General features: G+C 37.2%; 1 long non-coding RNA gene across 3 annotated transcripts in view; it reads left to right on the top strand.

Annotated features, from left to right (window-relative positions):
• Positions 1-14,499, top strand: part of LOC122843924 — a 53,940-nt gene extending 39,441 nt beyond the window's left edge. For 2 of the 3 annotated variants that reach the window (XR_006372797.1, XR_006372798.1), the window contains exons 8-9: positions 13,317-13,388; positions 13,923-14,499. This is a non-coding gene — a long non-coding RNA (uncharacterized LOC122843924). The remainder of the gene's footprint in view (positions 1-13,316; positions 13,389-13,922) is intronic. The other variant, XR_006372799.1, reaches the window with a different exon arrangement.
• The last annotated feature ends 212 nt before the right edge of the window (positions 14,500-14,711 follow it).

The following is a 14,711-nucleotide window of genomic DNA, read 5'->3' on the forward strand; positions in this document are numbered from 1 at the left end:
GGACAACAAATTTTATGACTCTATCTGTCAGTATCATGGTCTGTTTAGCAAATGCTATGTGAGTTTAGTCCACAGAATATGTTTTCTGTCTGGGGGATCATCAATTCATGTTTTAGCTAACATGAGACGGGACTTTATGTTAGTTAGTCTCTTTTTAATTGTTAAATTTTGCAGATTGACCTTAACGGAGATCTACAGCACTTTAGATGTTTTTCTAGGCTGTTTTGTGACGACTTGGTTGAATTGGTGATGCTTTCTTAGAGTTATTTTGGTTGACTGGCCACTGCTGGGAAGTTCACCACTACTCTAGGTGTTCTCCATCTGTAGATTGTAGCTCTTCTTTTGTTCACTGGTGTCCCAAAGTCTTAGGAAAGGCTTTGTAATCCTCTCTAGACTAACAGATGCCACTGACTGTCCTTTCAACTGTTTTTAATTTTTTTTAGATGATTTGTCAGATCTTTCAGCGATCAGAGAGGTTGTATTTACAATGTTCATATATAAAATGAAAAGTTTGTTTTCTGATTTTTTAAAAAAGTAAGTTATATATGGTTATATTTTTTATGTAATTATATTTTGTTATGAAATGAATAATATAGGTTTAGGTAAATGTCATAGAAAACAGAGAAAGTGTCACTGACAGTTAGCTGTATCATATCTCTGTGATTAAAACTTGATAAAGCAGAAGTTTATGAGAGCACTCTCAGGTTGTCTTTCCACATTTGTGCTGCAATGAGCTGCAGAAACAGCAGCATTAAGGTTTGTTGGCCAGCAGTCACTAGCCTGAGTCATTTAGAGCCTATTACAAAACATCAATATATTGATGGAAGTAAGTGTCTCAATGTGCTGCTCTGTAAACACACTGCTGGTTTCATTGAGCATGTTTTATCTGCTTGAATCTTATCTGGACTCAAATCTTTTTATCTTCAGCACTCTATTATTGCAGTTTTGGCTTTACAGCTTCATATTTGGATCACAGCGCCTTTTATTTGTGTAACGGCCTGAGAATTCTACATTTGTTTTAAATTTAGTTAAATATTTTATGTTTATGTTTCTTATATAATTTTATATAATAGTTTGTTCTCTGTATTGAAATGTTCACGGACTCTTTCTGTACAAATGGATGCAGCATGTTAGCATACCTTGTTCAGCAGAAATAGGCCAAGATGCTCGATCACCAGGTCAACAGAATAAAAGAAGGAAAAAGGCTCAATAACCTCAGAGAAGTCTTGACATATCTCAGTAAGGTCAAAATGTATTTATGAAATTCCTGAATATATTTAACTTCTCTGACATTCTCCATTACAAATGCTTTTGTGTTGAAATTGTGTAACTTTTCTGTTTTGTGTCAATATTTACTTTTTCAGACATGCAGGCAACTTAACTTTAAAATGTTGAGTTTTTTGTTTTCAATAATATATAATCCAAAGGATGAAGAAAAGAAAAAGTATTTTGTATAATGTTTCTCTCATTCTTATCATATTTAAATATAATATTTGGCTTCTGGTAGGATTTCTAAAATAATAAGCCTGTTATTTATCTTCTGTAATTAGTTGTTCTTTAGATATTGCAAAATACAAACTTGCTTGAGTTTTAGTTACTAGTATTTAACACTATGAGTTTGTGAACAAAGCCATATGTTCTGAAAGAACTAGAACATTTAAACTGTTTGACTTACAAAGTCTTTTAGACATTTCTGAATGGTGATTGTCCCTCCATGCTTGTCTTCTGATTGAAGTCAAGCTGCAGCCGTTTATACAGCACTCAGTTACCCTCCAGCCATGCTCACAAATTGAATTAATTTTGTCTGAATTTGTGTTTTCAATCTCGTAATTATTTTTTTAACCCCAGAGGAAGCCAAGAGAAATGAGTCACATCTTCACCAGTGGTGAAATTCGATGGTCTATGATTTAACACCAACCAAAGGGACAGGAGCCCGAAGCGTTGCAATTTACCAACCATTCATCTGTTATCCGATTCAATCACACCACATTTAACATCTTTCAGAAAATTAGATAAATCTGATGGAAAAACTTTTCTGCTCAAATTAATCTCCTTAATCCCAATTTGCTCTTGCGAAAAAGTTGTATCTTTTGTCTGTGTCCTTAAATTTGTCACAAAAAGTCAACGAAAGGTGAACGAACTCTTAAACCGCAGATGACTCCAACACACATGCAGCTCCATTTAGATGAAAGAACTGATTACAGGAAGTGAGGAGATTCCACTCTCCATTACTGTTTCCTCAGACGTTGGACAAATGTAGCCAGAACAGTTATGAGCTACCGGGGTTTATCTTATGGAAAATAAAAGTATTTTCTCTCAAGTTTAAGTTCCTTTAATGAAAGCTCAAGTCAGCTGTTAGCCTAAAATATTAGTCAAAAAATAAGTTCAAACTAACTGTATTTCACATAAAATATGATTTTAGATGCGTCTGGAGAAGAATCTAAAACAGCTGCGCCTATCGACAGAAGGTGAATGCAAACTAGTGAACACTTAAAGGATTGAATCATGTTGTATTAAATTCAAACTAATTATCACATTGTCTTGGTTAAAACATTACCAAGAAAAGAACAATTGTAATACATGGAATTTTGCGAAAAGTATTGATGCAGCAATTAACATCAAAGTGCCTAGAAAGGAGCTCTACAACCTCAACATTTGAAAACAATTTGTGTGTAAGAATGGGTTACATTGTTTCTGAATATCGGACTACAGGCAATGTCTTGAAGTTTACATTACCAAATCAGCTTTTCACAACTTTGTTTTAAAAATATTTAACAAAGAATTGTACTTTTTAACCAGAGCAAAGTTCAGCTGTTAACATATGTGTACCTCAGCTTTAGCATCATAGAGTATCTTTGCAGTTTGGTCAATTTTTGGTCCATTTAAGTGCCAATCTAAACATACAACGCTATTAGGACTATGCTTCACAGAATAAGAACCAACAATTAATTTCTATTAGATGTATACCTTGAAGATGTTTTGTTTTGTCATTGCCTGACTTTTTTTTTGTGACTAGAAATATCTTTTGTTTATGGTGTAGCTTTTTGCCAGTTAGTCAGAAACAAAAGGATATGCACTTGTGCAAATATTCCCTGGACTTTTTATTTTGTATTAAAAGAAGATCCATTTAGCATATAGTCCATATTTAATTGTCTGTGACCAGGAGGAGTTGTGGGTTGACTAGCTGTCTATGTGATGTCTCATTTTGTCCAAATGACCAGCTGGCAGAAGAAGCCAGCAGGAAAAGACTCAGCTTGAAACTGAAATGATAATTAAGCCACTCATTAGCAACAAAGACTGAAATAGTGGACCAGTTAATTCACTTGGCTAGACATTTGGCCAGGATCATGCTTTAAGCAGCACTTGGAAACAGTACTGCAGGCTCCAAATACAACTCTACTGAGAACATTAAGGCTAAGAAAATTAGTACATTTTCCTATGACAGTGATGGTTTTTGTTTAGATTGTCACAGTGAACAGAGGGGCACAACGTATATTTTGATCACAGCATGGAAATGCCAATCCAGATTTTTTGTTCCTAATACAGATTCTGGTTATGAAACATACTTTATTTTCCAATACTCATTTACACTCAAAATTTGCCCATTGCTTACCATGTGTACAAAAGTTATTAAAACCAGTTTTAAGGTAATGACTGATGCCTAAGCAGCTTTACAACAGTTTGATGTTCTGGCCCACATCAAATGCCCATATGGTAGTTGATTATTTTTTTCTCATTTCTTGCTTCTTTATATTTATTTCTTGCATTATTGTGCAAAGCTTGATTACTTGCTTTATATTCTCTGCAGCATGACATACATAAACTGATTGGGTTATATTTGATTAATTAGCCACTAGTTCAATGTGTAAAAAGAAAGATTTGAGTCAATTTAGTTCATTTGTCTGTATATAAATCTAAATTTGAAATGAGCTTGTTTGTCTTGTAAAAAGCCTTGAAGTAGCATTTGGTTTAACTTGGTGTTATGTTAAGTCAATTCAACTGAACTAACATAATAAGTAATGCTTTGAATAGTACTGTCACACACCAGTAGTTATTTGGGGTGTTATTGGGTGAAAGGTGAATGTTTTTATGTTTGGTATAATACAGTGGTACTTTGTGTGCTCTGAGTTAGTAGATGGATGGGGAACCTCACACGAAAACATATAAATTATTTGATTACTCTCTATGTTCTTCATTAAGTAACTGAACAGTGCAGCTCAAAATACTGTAGATCTAAAATATCTATTTCATAGAGTTCCCTTACTGCAAGGACTACTGAATGCTACACAGTAAACCATGTAACTACATGGTGTAAACACTTTCTGCAATATATTATGTTATGTAATTAAAATATTGTAAAAACACTAAGTGTGTTTGATTATGAACTGCAGATACAATATTCCTAACAGTAACCAGAAAAACAGTCATGTTGACATGATTGAAAATTTCTATACAGATTTTATTGGTTAAATTGTAACTTGTTTTGTTTCATAAAGCTGTGACCTTCTGTGCTTTCCAAAAGCTGATTAGATAATGAAGTCTTTCTCCACCAGCCTGAGTGGCAAGTATTGTTAATTTAGACAATTGGGAAGCCTAAGTGCTTGTTTCGTCTTTTGTTTGTTAGATCTTTGTTCCAGTTTGCACGTCCTTATGTACATATTTCTACTCGATCTTTGCTCTGCAGTGCCATTTCCTTTACTGACATGAGTGACAGCATTTGTATGATTGCTTAGACATGTGTCTCTTAGACTGCACTGCTGGCTGACTCTTGAGTCAAGAGCAGATTTCAGGCTGAACTGTAAAGCCTACCATCAGCTTTCTTAAGGACTGTCAATGTCACATGGAAACAACAATGCTGCAGCCTCTTAATTGGTTTAGGAAAAGCATTATTGTCGTTTTGTGGAAAGTAAACTGCGCTAGAGAAGATGAAGTCCAAGATTCTTCCCCCTTCTCTATACCCCACACAACCAACCTGACAAAATAATAATGATAATGATTATGTGCCATGTATGTTTTTTGTGATTTCTGTTTTCACTTTTGCTTTTAGAAATAATTGCTGTTGGTTGTGTGGGAGCATCAGAAGAAGGGCATTAATGATTCTTGCTGGCTGCATGGAGGAATTGCACTGCGGTGGGCTGGAAAGAGCACTCATTTACTATTCGAGTGTCGAATATGTGTGAGAGATGGCATGTTAGTGTTTCTGCCTGAATGTGTTTGATAATATATTTTTAGCTGTTTCCTCCCTTTGTTTTGCAGTGGATATTGTGTGGCATCTATTGTAATTAAATTTCCTGTGTTTTTCTGATCACTTTAATGTGTGTGTGTGTGTGTGTGTGTTTGTGTGTAAAGTATGTGCATGGTCGAGCTTTTTTTTAATGGCTTAGCTGGTGGATGCTGCAGGTGGATGATCAGACTGGGAGCAGACTGGGGCTGATCTGCGATCACACAGGGATTATGGGGGATATGGAGCTATACAGCATTCCAGGGCTGCCTCCAGTTAGGCTCATCTCCGCCATGCTCCCCTCACACACCACTTTAATTGCCTTTGCTTCTTTCATTACTTTTATTGCCTCTCCTCTGCATTGCTTGCTCCCCGGGCTTGTGGAAAGGTCATTGTGATGGCAGTGGTGTACTCACAGCCACCCTCTCTGACGAGTAGAAAATGGCTGTGGGGCTGAAGCTTTCAGGGAAATAGAGACCCACAATGAGTATGGACTGTCTTTACAAATTATATAGCAAATATTTTTTAAGTAAATCTGTGAAGTAAGCGTGTGCCAGCGTATAATCTCGACAGCAAGATGGATTCCCTTTTGAAATATACAAAACATAACAAGTCTGAAGACCTGTATGCAAACAGTATTATTAAAAAGAAAAATGAAGATGGAAATGCATTATCATTCTTAAAAATGACTACCTTCATCCTCTGAGGAAAAACTGGGCGTTGTTTGAGAACTAATGGCTCTTCCAATAAGTATTAAGAAGGTGACAGCCCTCAGATAAATGACATTTTAGTGTTGTCTTGCATCTCCTGCTCACAATACTGAATTAAAAAGGCGCATCGGCTCTGACAAAAGTCCCCAGTGACTGATAGCTTAAATTATAATACAATAAAGTTCAACTTATGGTTCAACCTCTTAACCACAAATGTTTTGTTATGGTCTTTAATGGCGTGTGCTCTATAAGCTAAAAGAATATTTTTGATTGTAATCAACCTAGCATGCAATGAGTTATCTATAAAATAATATGAAATTAGATTCAATGGTAAAGTGGTTAAATACGATAAGAATTCTGATAAGATATGAAAAGATACACTTGTGTCATACAGATTGGTATGTAAGATGATCATCTTACAGACCCACAAATAAATTTACTGAATTGCTTATTTCAGTAATTTAATAAGTGAAACAAAATTTATAGATTACACACGCTCAAAAATATTTGTAATATTTATGATGACTTTTTACTTACTAAATGAAAACACAATATTAAAGTTTAGAGTATTACATCAGACCAATAAAGTAAATAAATACAGTAATGTCAACTCAATGAAAATTATGGTTACTACCTACTTAAAGGTTGGCATTTCCAGAAGGAGTTTTTAATCTGCCAAATGAGCCTCACTGGAACACATACTCAAACTTATTGAATATGACTGTATCCACTTACCACAGAGAAATATTTTCATTATGTATTTCAACCACAAGTTTTCTTATTGGCACTAAGAGTTTTTGGAACTTGTACTTTCAAGGAGGGCATATTCAGCAGAATACGTAAGGTGTTATTCAGTAGGTGATAGGCTGGCCCAGGCCGGTTGTGGCTACAATGTAGTAGCTTACCACCATAAGTGTCTGAATATGCACATGAATGGGTGAATTTGGTGTCCTCTGGGCTTGATAAAGTGCAATACAAGCACAGACTATTTATCGTCCTTGTAATTCTGTCTCCCATAAAAGTTTGTGAGTTAATCAATGAGTAAGAGACAAATGTGACTTATAAAAGACACAATAACTTTGGATTTCCATTTATTTATTCTAAAACTTCTCTGACTTTCATGTTTTTGTGCTGCGCTTTGACAAAATTATTCCAGACTGTGTAATTTGGAAAAGTGTATCACTTTTTAACTTTTAGGCTGAGGCTTTAGTTATAAAAGATTAGATTCTTTGAGCGGCGAGTGAAACGTGTTTGGGAGTTCTGCTCTGTGAGGCAGAAACTTGGCGAGAGACTGCAGCTCCAGGAGGAGCTGTTGGTAAGTAGGCGGCCCATTGTACGAGCAAGCGTTTAGGCACCCCGAATGGTTGCCACGGGAATTCAAAGGATTTCTCAAACATACATGAAATAATCAAAGTAATCCTCCAGGTATGTTTTTGATGGCATTAAAAATATATATTAAGCTCAAAAGTTGTTTTTACACAATATCTCCGATCTAACCAATATGATTCCACATAAATCTCTGAAGTCCCAATTATTTGCAAATGTGTTTTATTTTTAGCTTAGCTTTTTTGCTTTTTGTTTTGCTCATATGTTTTTTTTCATTAGGTTTTATTTCCTTACTGGCTGTTGTGTGTGTTCAGCATACAATGAGACCATGGATGGTGTAGACATTGGTGGCAGTGTGGGAGGGTTATTTTATTTTAATAAAGGCTATGATCATGTCTCACAGCAACAGCTGTGCCCCCAAGGTTGTTTTACTCTCTCAAACAGACCACTTTAATCTACATCATAAACTACACATTATTCCCTCTTAGCACCAAACTCTTAAAAATTGAAAATAAAATAATGGCTTGAGTGTGGTAGTGACTGTTACTCTGTGATGCACAGGAGATTTTAATGCACAGTTTCAGTGTGCAGTTTTTTCCAAAGCTCGAGCTCATCAAATTGAGATCATTGGTCTCAAGTCTGAGCTTGAAGGAAACAAAAAAGGTATATGATAAAAACATAGAGTTGTCACCATGTCATTCACATCTCTTCCAGCTTTATTTTAGGTATAAACGTCAATGAATATTTTTGCTTAGTTTAGTTTATTACAGTGCTCAACACTGAACTGTGACTAAAAAGATTTGATGTCACAATACTGTATCATTTAAGTTGTACATCATCACTACCTGAACCACTGTTTTCGGCAGAAATGTTATTTCTGCACAACTATATTAAAACAGGTGTAATAGAAAACAGACACAACAGTCATGACGTGTTCGTTATTTTGTATAGTTGACACAGAATTAGCTGACACAGAACCTTTTGCCTGTTCATATTGGTTCCATTTAAAATTTAAGAGCTTATTTTGACAACAGAAGTCAAACTGGTTGTTCTTATTTTAAGACAAAGGCAGTGCATTCCTTTAAAAATCTAAGTAAACGCTACACATTTTTCTGAGGAGCTGCTTACTTTAAATAAGCAGGTGGTTGCAAAAGTGAAGTATTGCAGAAAACTAAAAGGAGGCTGTGCTTAATGGATCTCAAAACTCATAAGTGAAAATCAAAACCAGAAACGCATAGAAGAAAACTGAAAACGTCTATTCAAATTGATCAAAGTTTAGCCAAGCTATTGGCAATAAGCCCATGTTAAATCCTATCATTGAAAAAATAACCTAATGTGCTGAAAACATTACAATTTTCCAGAAAACATTGAATGGTTTGAAGAGAAATGGTGACCCTTTTTTGGACCAATGGAAGCAATGTTGCAGGTGTAGACAGTTTATCAGACAGCATACCAGCTGAATTCAAACCACAATACATGAACCATTATGTTATGGGAATGTTTCTCACACTATGGTGTCAGGCCAATTCACGTACCAGGGGTCATGGATAAGTCTGAATATATCAGAATACCTGAAGAGGTCATGTTGTCTCATGCCAAAAAGTAAATGCCCTTGAAATTTGTGTTTCAACAAAAGATCAACCCAAAACACACCGGTAGACAAGCAGCATCTCGGAACCAAACGAGCATGTTAAAAAGTGACCATTCCCGTCTCTGGACTTTAATACAGCAAAGAACTCGTGGCAGGACATCAAACATGCTGTTTCTGAGGTAAAACCAAGAAAAACAGACAATTTGTGAAATTGTTGTTCATTTTGCCCTAGGCTGGAAGAGTTGCTCACTATATGACATCAGGAAAATCTCATTTTGATATTACAGCTCTAGATATTGATTGGAATAATTCACATTTTCCTGACAATTTTATTTCTTTCCCATCATCATAATGTCCCCACTATTCGACATATTTCCATCTAAATATTAGCCCAGATATTCAAAGAGAAGCTACATTTTCAAGCATTTTCTGTCAAGTTTATGAAGCACAAATGCAGACACTACAATTTTCAAACCATCTATTATTAACCCTTTCCTCACTTTCTGTAGCTCAATAATAAATTTCATAATTTTCCTCACATTTTGATGTGGGAAAAAATGTGCAGTGTTTTCAATCACTGTATCTAAGGATATTTTGACTTACAAATTCAAGAATATTGAATATTTTTAAACAATCTTGATATCTTGCTGGTCACAGAATGATAACTTGTCAGTACTTGTTTCCTTTTTGTTTTGGAAAGTGCAGTTATAATGCAGTTGTAAAACATGAAAAGTTATCCAACAGATTTCTACAGTCCAACTGCTGTTTAATGAAACAGAGAATGAGAACAGTATATGTTTTAGATTATTTTGATGTTTTACTAGTACCAAAGAATAATTTTCTTCTTTTTTGAGAAAAAAAGTTGCTCGAAGGGCTGAAATTCAGTCAAGGTATGGAGTCCATCATCTCGTTACTGTGACACTCCTGGCTTTGCTCCTCTCCCAAAAGAGAGACAGCAAGCCTGTACAATCCGTCTGTGACTACATGTTCCCTGTTTTTACTTTGGCCGACTCCAGAGACCTCAGTGACAAAGAAGAAAGCTTTCAGGCAGAGTAGGAATGTTCCTGGAGTGGCTCATCTAAAACACAGGTCAATAGAAACACTCAGCAACACATCACAGACACTGAAAAACAAAGATGCTTCATAACTCTGAGGACTCTATTGTCTGTCATGGTGGAGAATTTCTTTCTTGCCCTGGGATTAGTATAGCATTTGATGTGTTTGTTTGACTAATGGTCAATGTTTTGTGGCTGTAAAATCAGCAGCCCAGGAGTCTTGGAAAGCCAAAACGGTGTTTGAAATGCCACCATCCTCTCTAGTGAAACCTCTGGATCCTGTCGCTAATGAAGGAGTGGTACAACATCCCTGCTAGAGCAGAGGTTCTCCTTTACATACAAACACATTTAGCACATTTCTTGTTCTTCACCCACAATGACCTTCTCTTTAGTCTGCTCGGCTGCAGCCAACCTGTGTGCTCCATTAATGACTGATGGCAAAAGCTTGTTAACACTGAAGACACTTTTCTGCTGGGAAATGTTGAGACTGACAAAGAGAATCTATAATCAAAGGACAATGAAAGGCACTGGAGAAAAATGTATCTACTCCCTGGGGCAGTTTGGTCCTCCAGAGTTTACAAACTTTCCACACTGAAGACCCTAGGACTCTCCATAAGGGTCTCTGTTACTGGTCACTGACAGCCCACAGGACACATCTCCCGACCTACGGCAGAACAGAAACTTTCAACTCTTTCTAAATAAAATATGAATTCAATGTGTTGCTTTTGAAAGGGTTGCGTATTGATGGAATCATATCTTACGGCCAAAAAAAAAAGTAATTTTCCTCAGCCAGAATCTCCTTGCCTCAGAGTAAGCCCAGCTTGTGTTACCTGGCATTTTGTTGCCATACATTCTTATCCCACATCCTCTTAAATTGAAAGCAGGGAAATTGGAGCTGATTGAAGGGATTCGGTTTTGGTGATGGAAGGACAGAAGCGGCGTAAGAGTACGAAGAGAAAGCTGTGAACCCAATCTGCCGTGTGTTGACTGTACTGATTAGGGGCTTGTGCTAAGAAGAGCCTCTCTATCCCCTCATTCCTTCTGTTTACTTTGAACCTCACAACTCCTTTAAACACAAACACCCTTCTCATCTCACCCTCAGCTGGATCACCTGCATCACAGGAGGCACATGTCTTTGTATGCCATTCAGACCAATTAAGAAGATGACACCGTAACTTGGGCTAGAATGAGCAAGTTAGTGTTTTCATTGCAGAGGGGCCATAAGCCATATTTAGTAATATAAGGAGAGTAGTAAAATGTAGCGAAACCTCCCACATTCTTTATAAGCCAGTGTTCCACATTAGATAAATCCAGCTGGAAACCCATCCGATTACGGGTACTGGAACAATGTTTAGCTAATGTTTTGCAACATTTTGAAAATCTTCGGGGAGCAGTAATTGGAGCATTGGCCTTAGAAGCAAACTAGAGACACAAGGAATTATGCACGGATAAATGATGGGTGGAATACAAAAAGAGAAGCTAGGAAAACAGCACATCTATTTTCACGCAGCATGTTTGCTTATTTATAATATCTAAAGGCCCGGTCTGGTTTGGATGCGTGGCGGGGGCTGGGGAAATAACGCAGCCAGCCTATTGCCCTCAGCGTCCGACTCCCAGCTTTCATTAAGTGTCATTACCAGTACTTTCCAAAAAGCTGGCCAGGCTGAGACCTTACATCCCTTCTGCAGATAGTTGTCCATGCATATGGATGCATTTCTGATCCCTCTTATCCACCACTGAGGAGGGGGAATTAAGGCAGCAAAAGGCAGAGGACAGAGCTTAAGGGCGGCATCCATATCTGACTGTTATGGGAAAGATGAAGCTATTAATTCATCTCATGGTCAGTTTTCATGCTGCGCTTGCCGTTTTCAGAATGTCACTCACATTATCACCATAGATTTTTATTTTATTTACTTTAATTTTCATGACCATATGGGTTATTTACACCCATTTCTGACTGAGCAAATGTATTTAATGTTCTTGCGAGGAATTGTATTTTCGTTTCAGCCAGTTTAAAATATCTATGCTATTTTAAATTGTGAAAGTCGAGCAGCACCGTATTCATTAGCAATTTGCTATTGTTGTTCTGTTGCTTTGAGGTTGTCTCTTGATTGATGGCTGAGCTTGTTATGTTTATTTGTATATCGGGGTCTGAAAAATTCATATTGTATGCTTTTTCGAGCAGAAGTTATCGAGATTCGGTGTAAATGGTACTTGGGATTAGATTTTCACAGCAGATTGCTGTTATTAAGGAGAAAAAGCATACCCCTTTGAGCAGTCATCTTCCTGGGAGGCAATCCATTTCTCTTTCACGCAGCCCCGAGTGCCGGACCAGGCTCTTAATGCACTGAAGCAAAAGTGCTTCGGTCCGCAACCTTTCACGCCTTCAGCTCTCCTTTATGTGATTGAATAGTTAATAACTATAAGTCGCCTTTGAAAGCTTTGTGCCTCCATCCTTCTGAGGCACTGCTTGTCTTTTTGTTTGCTTGGTTGTTATACTTTCTCGCTGATCTGTCTGTCTGCATGTCTGCTTGCCCCCGATGGCAAGTCGACTGTTAGCCCACCTCCTCTGCACCAGCCCCTCGGACTTTTATCTATGTGTCCCACCTGACTTACAGCCTGTGTGTCTGGCTGTCTTGGTTTGTGCATCCGAATATTGAGGGCTGCGGATCCCCCGTTTTTATCTTGTGCTTCCTGTTTATCTTCCTGTACATTTACACAAGCCGACAGACTCCCTCACACAGCTTATTAGCTCATCCCACGCTCACAGCTCTGGCAGAATGTGACCCTGCCTAATTGTGTACCATGCTCATTTGTTCTCCCTGCATGATGTGACTATTGCTTATTTATTCTCCCCAGGGCTTCCATCCCACATTAAAATGATTGACTCATTTCATTCACTGCACATTTTCAAGCTTTATTTGATAAGCTCATTTCTCTTGGCATTCAAATCCTTGCTCTCGTGATGCTTAAAAGTTCTAATGTTACCGAGGCATATTGCAGTTCACAATCGGGTTTGTTTCTTCAGCTAATTACCTAAGTTGTGGAATAATTTTGCACGTGTGATGTTTTCTTTCCGGTGGAACTGAGCCATACAATAGGCTAGACATTAACAATGCAGTCAGAATGGTTGAGGAGCCAATTGTGTACAGCAAGCTGGCAGACGCGGTCAACAAGAAGCTTAAGTGGGATTGGGACGCTGTTGAAGCTTAGCCAGAATAAGCAGAGCAAATTTGCATTCTGTTAAAATTTCTGTCTCCTTACAGACCTGTTTTCCAAATGAAAACGCCATCAACCAATCATGTAATAAGGGAATGTTTGGACAAAAAAGGAGCCTAACAACCTTCTGCAGTCAAGGGACTTTGGCAAGATTATTCATTTTTGTGATTTTCCTTTTTTTCCCCTGTTGACAGTCAGTGTTTCCTCCCTGAAGTGTCTGAATATCGACCAGGCCTCAGTGACACGACACCTGCTGGAAATTTCAGGTGATGTGTTTGTGTGCAATGAGAAAGACTGTACCAGGCATGAATAATTGTTAAACAGTTTGTATTCCTCTAAAAATTGACTAAAATGATATTGAACCTCTGTAAACACACCAAGTCATAATACAGTACTTTAACCTGTCTTTGAAGGATTTTCACTTCACTAATTATGTTTTGCAAATAAGTGGATTCATTAACTTAAATTTTGCACAATATTTACAACAGACTGAGAAAAGTTTTTCTGCAGTGGTTAAGACAATGTGACTTTTCTTTTGATTTGTGGTATTTCAAGAAAGTTGTTAAAATTACATATTTAATAATAAAAAAAAAAATTGGAGGGAGAGGATCCACTTACAACCAGAACAAAAACTGGTAGTACTGCTTAAATTGCAAGATTGAGTTTCGACAACAGCAAGTAAAAGAAAACAGAGTCCCGGCCTTCATAATCTGTAAATACCGATGAACATCTTTTGTTTCTAACATCCTTTTGTGATCTTTGATCATCCAGTTACTGGAATGTTTCTTGTTCTTTTGCAGGTATTTGACTACAAGAGGAATGCTGATTACAAGAGGAGAGAGGCAGCAGATGAATCAAAATCTCATAGCCTTTGTTTTTCATCTGCTATTATGGTTGCAGAGTTGGAAGACTTTCTTCTGAAGATCTTATCCCTGAGGGGAGCCTGCCCTTTACAGACATTTCTAACATTTTGGAAATTACTCCGATTGAGAAGATTCTACTTTTAGTATTATAACAACCTTCAGTCATCAGTGAAGAGAACTAAAACATGTTCAAGCGGTGTGATATAAAAAATACATACAATGAACAGTGCATAAAGGCTGTAAAATCACAGTCATTGCTAATTGTTCTGTGTAGGCTTTTAGTTTTTTCTAATTGCTGTCGGAGTACTTTAAAGCACTTTGTTGTACTTTTATCTTTTATATATTGATCTTTATTGTGATTATTGCATTTCTGTATGTTGACATCTACAAAAGAAGATATGCTTAAGCAGCACCCAGCAACTACTCCTAAAGTAAAATGCCCACAAGTCAAAACAGCCAAAATCTTAATGAGTCTGGCCAGATAGAAAGGGAATTTCTGCAAAATAAAAGAATAATAAAGGTATCAAACCCTTAACAAGTCTGCCTTTGTTCTTCCACTCCACCCACCACAAGCAGGCATCGCTGCAGCTCTGAGGGCAGCTCTGAGAGTTCCATGCCCATCGGCCTTCAATCACTTGGGATGTCTGAGTTTGACAGTATAAAGTCTTTCTTCTAGAACAAAATAAGACCCCTAAGCAATAGTGGATGAGCTGTTAGTAACTATGC

This window comes from Gambusia affinis, linkage group LG02, assembly GCF_019740435.1.
Source record: "Gambusia affinis linkage group LG02, SWU_Gaff_1.0, whole genome shotgun sequence".
NCBI classification, from domain to species: Eukaryota; Metazoa; Chordata; class Actinopteri; order Cyprinodontiformes; family Poeciliidae; genus Gambusia; species Gambusia affinis.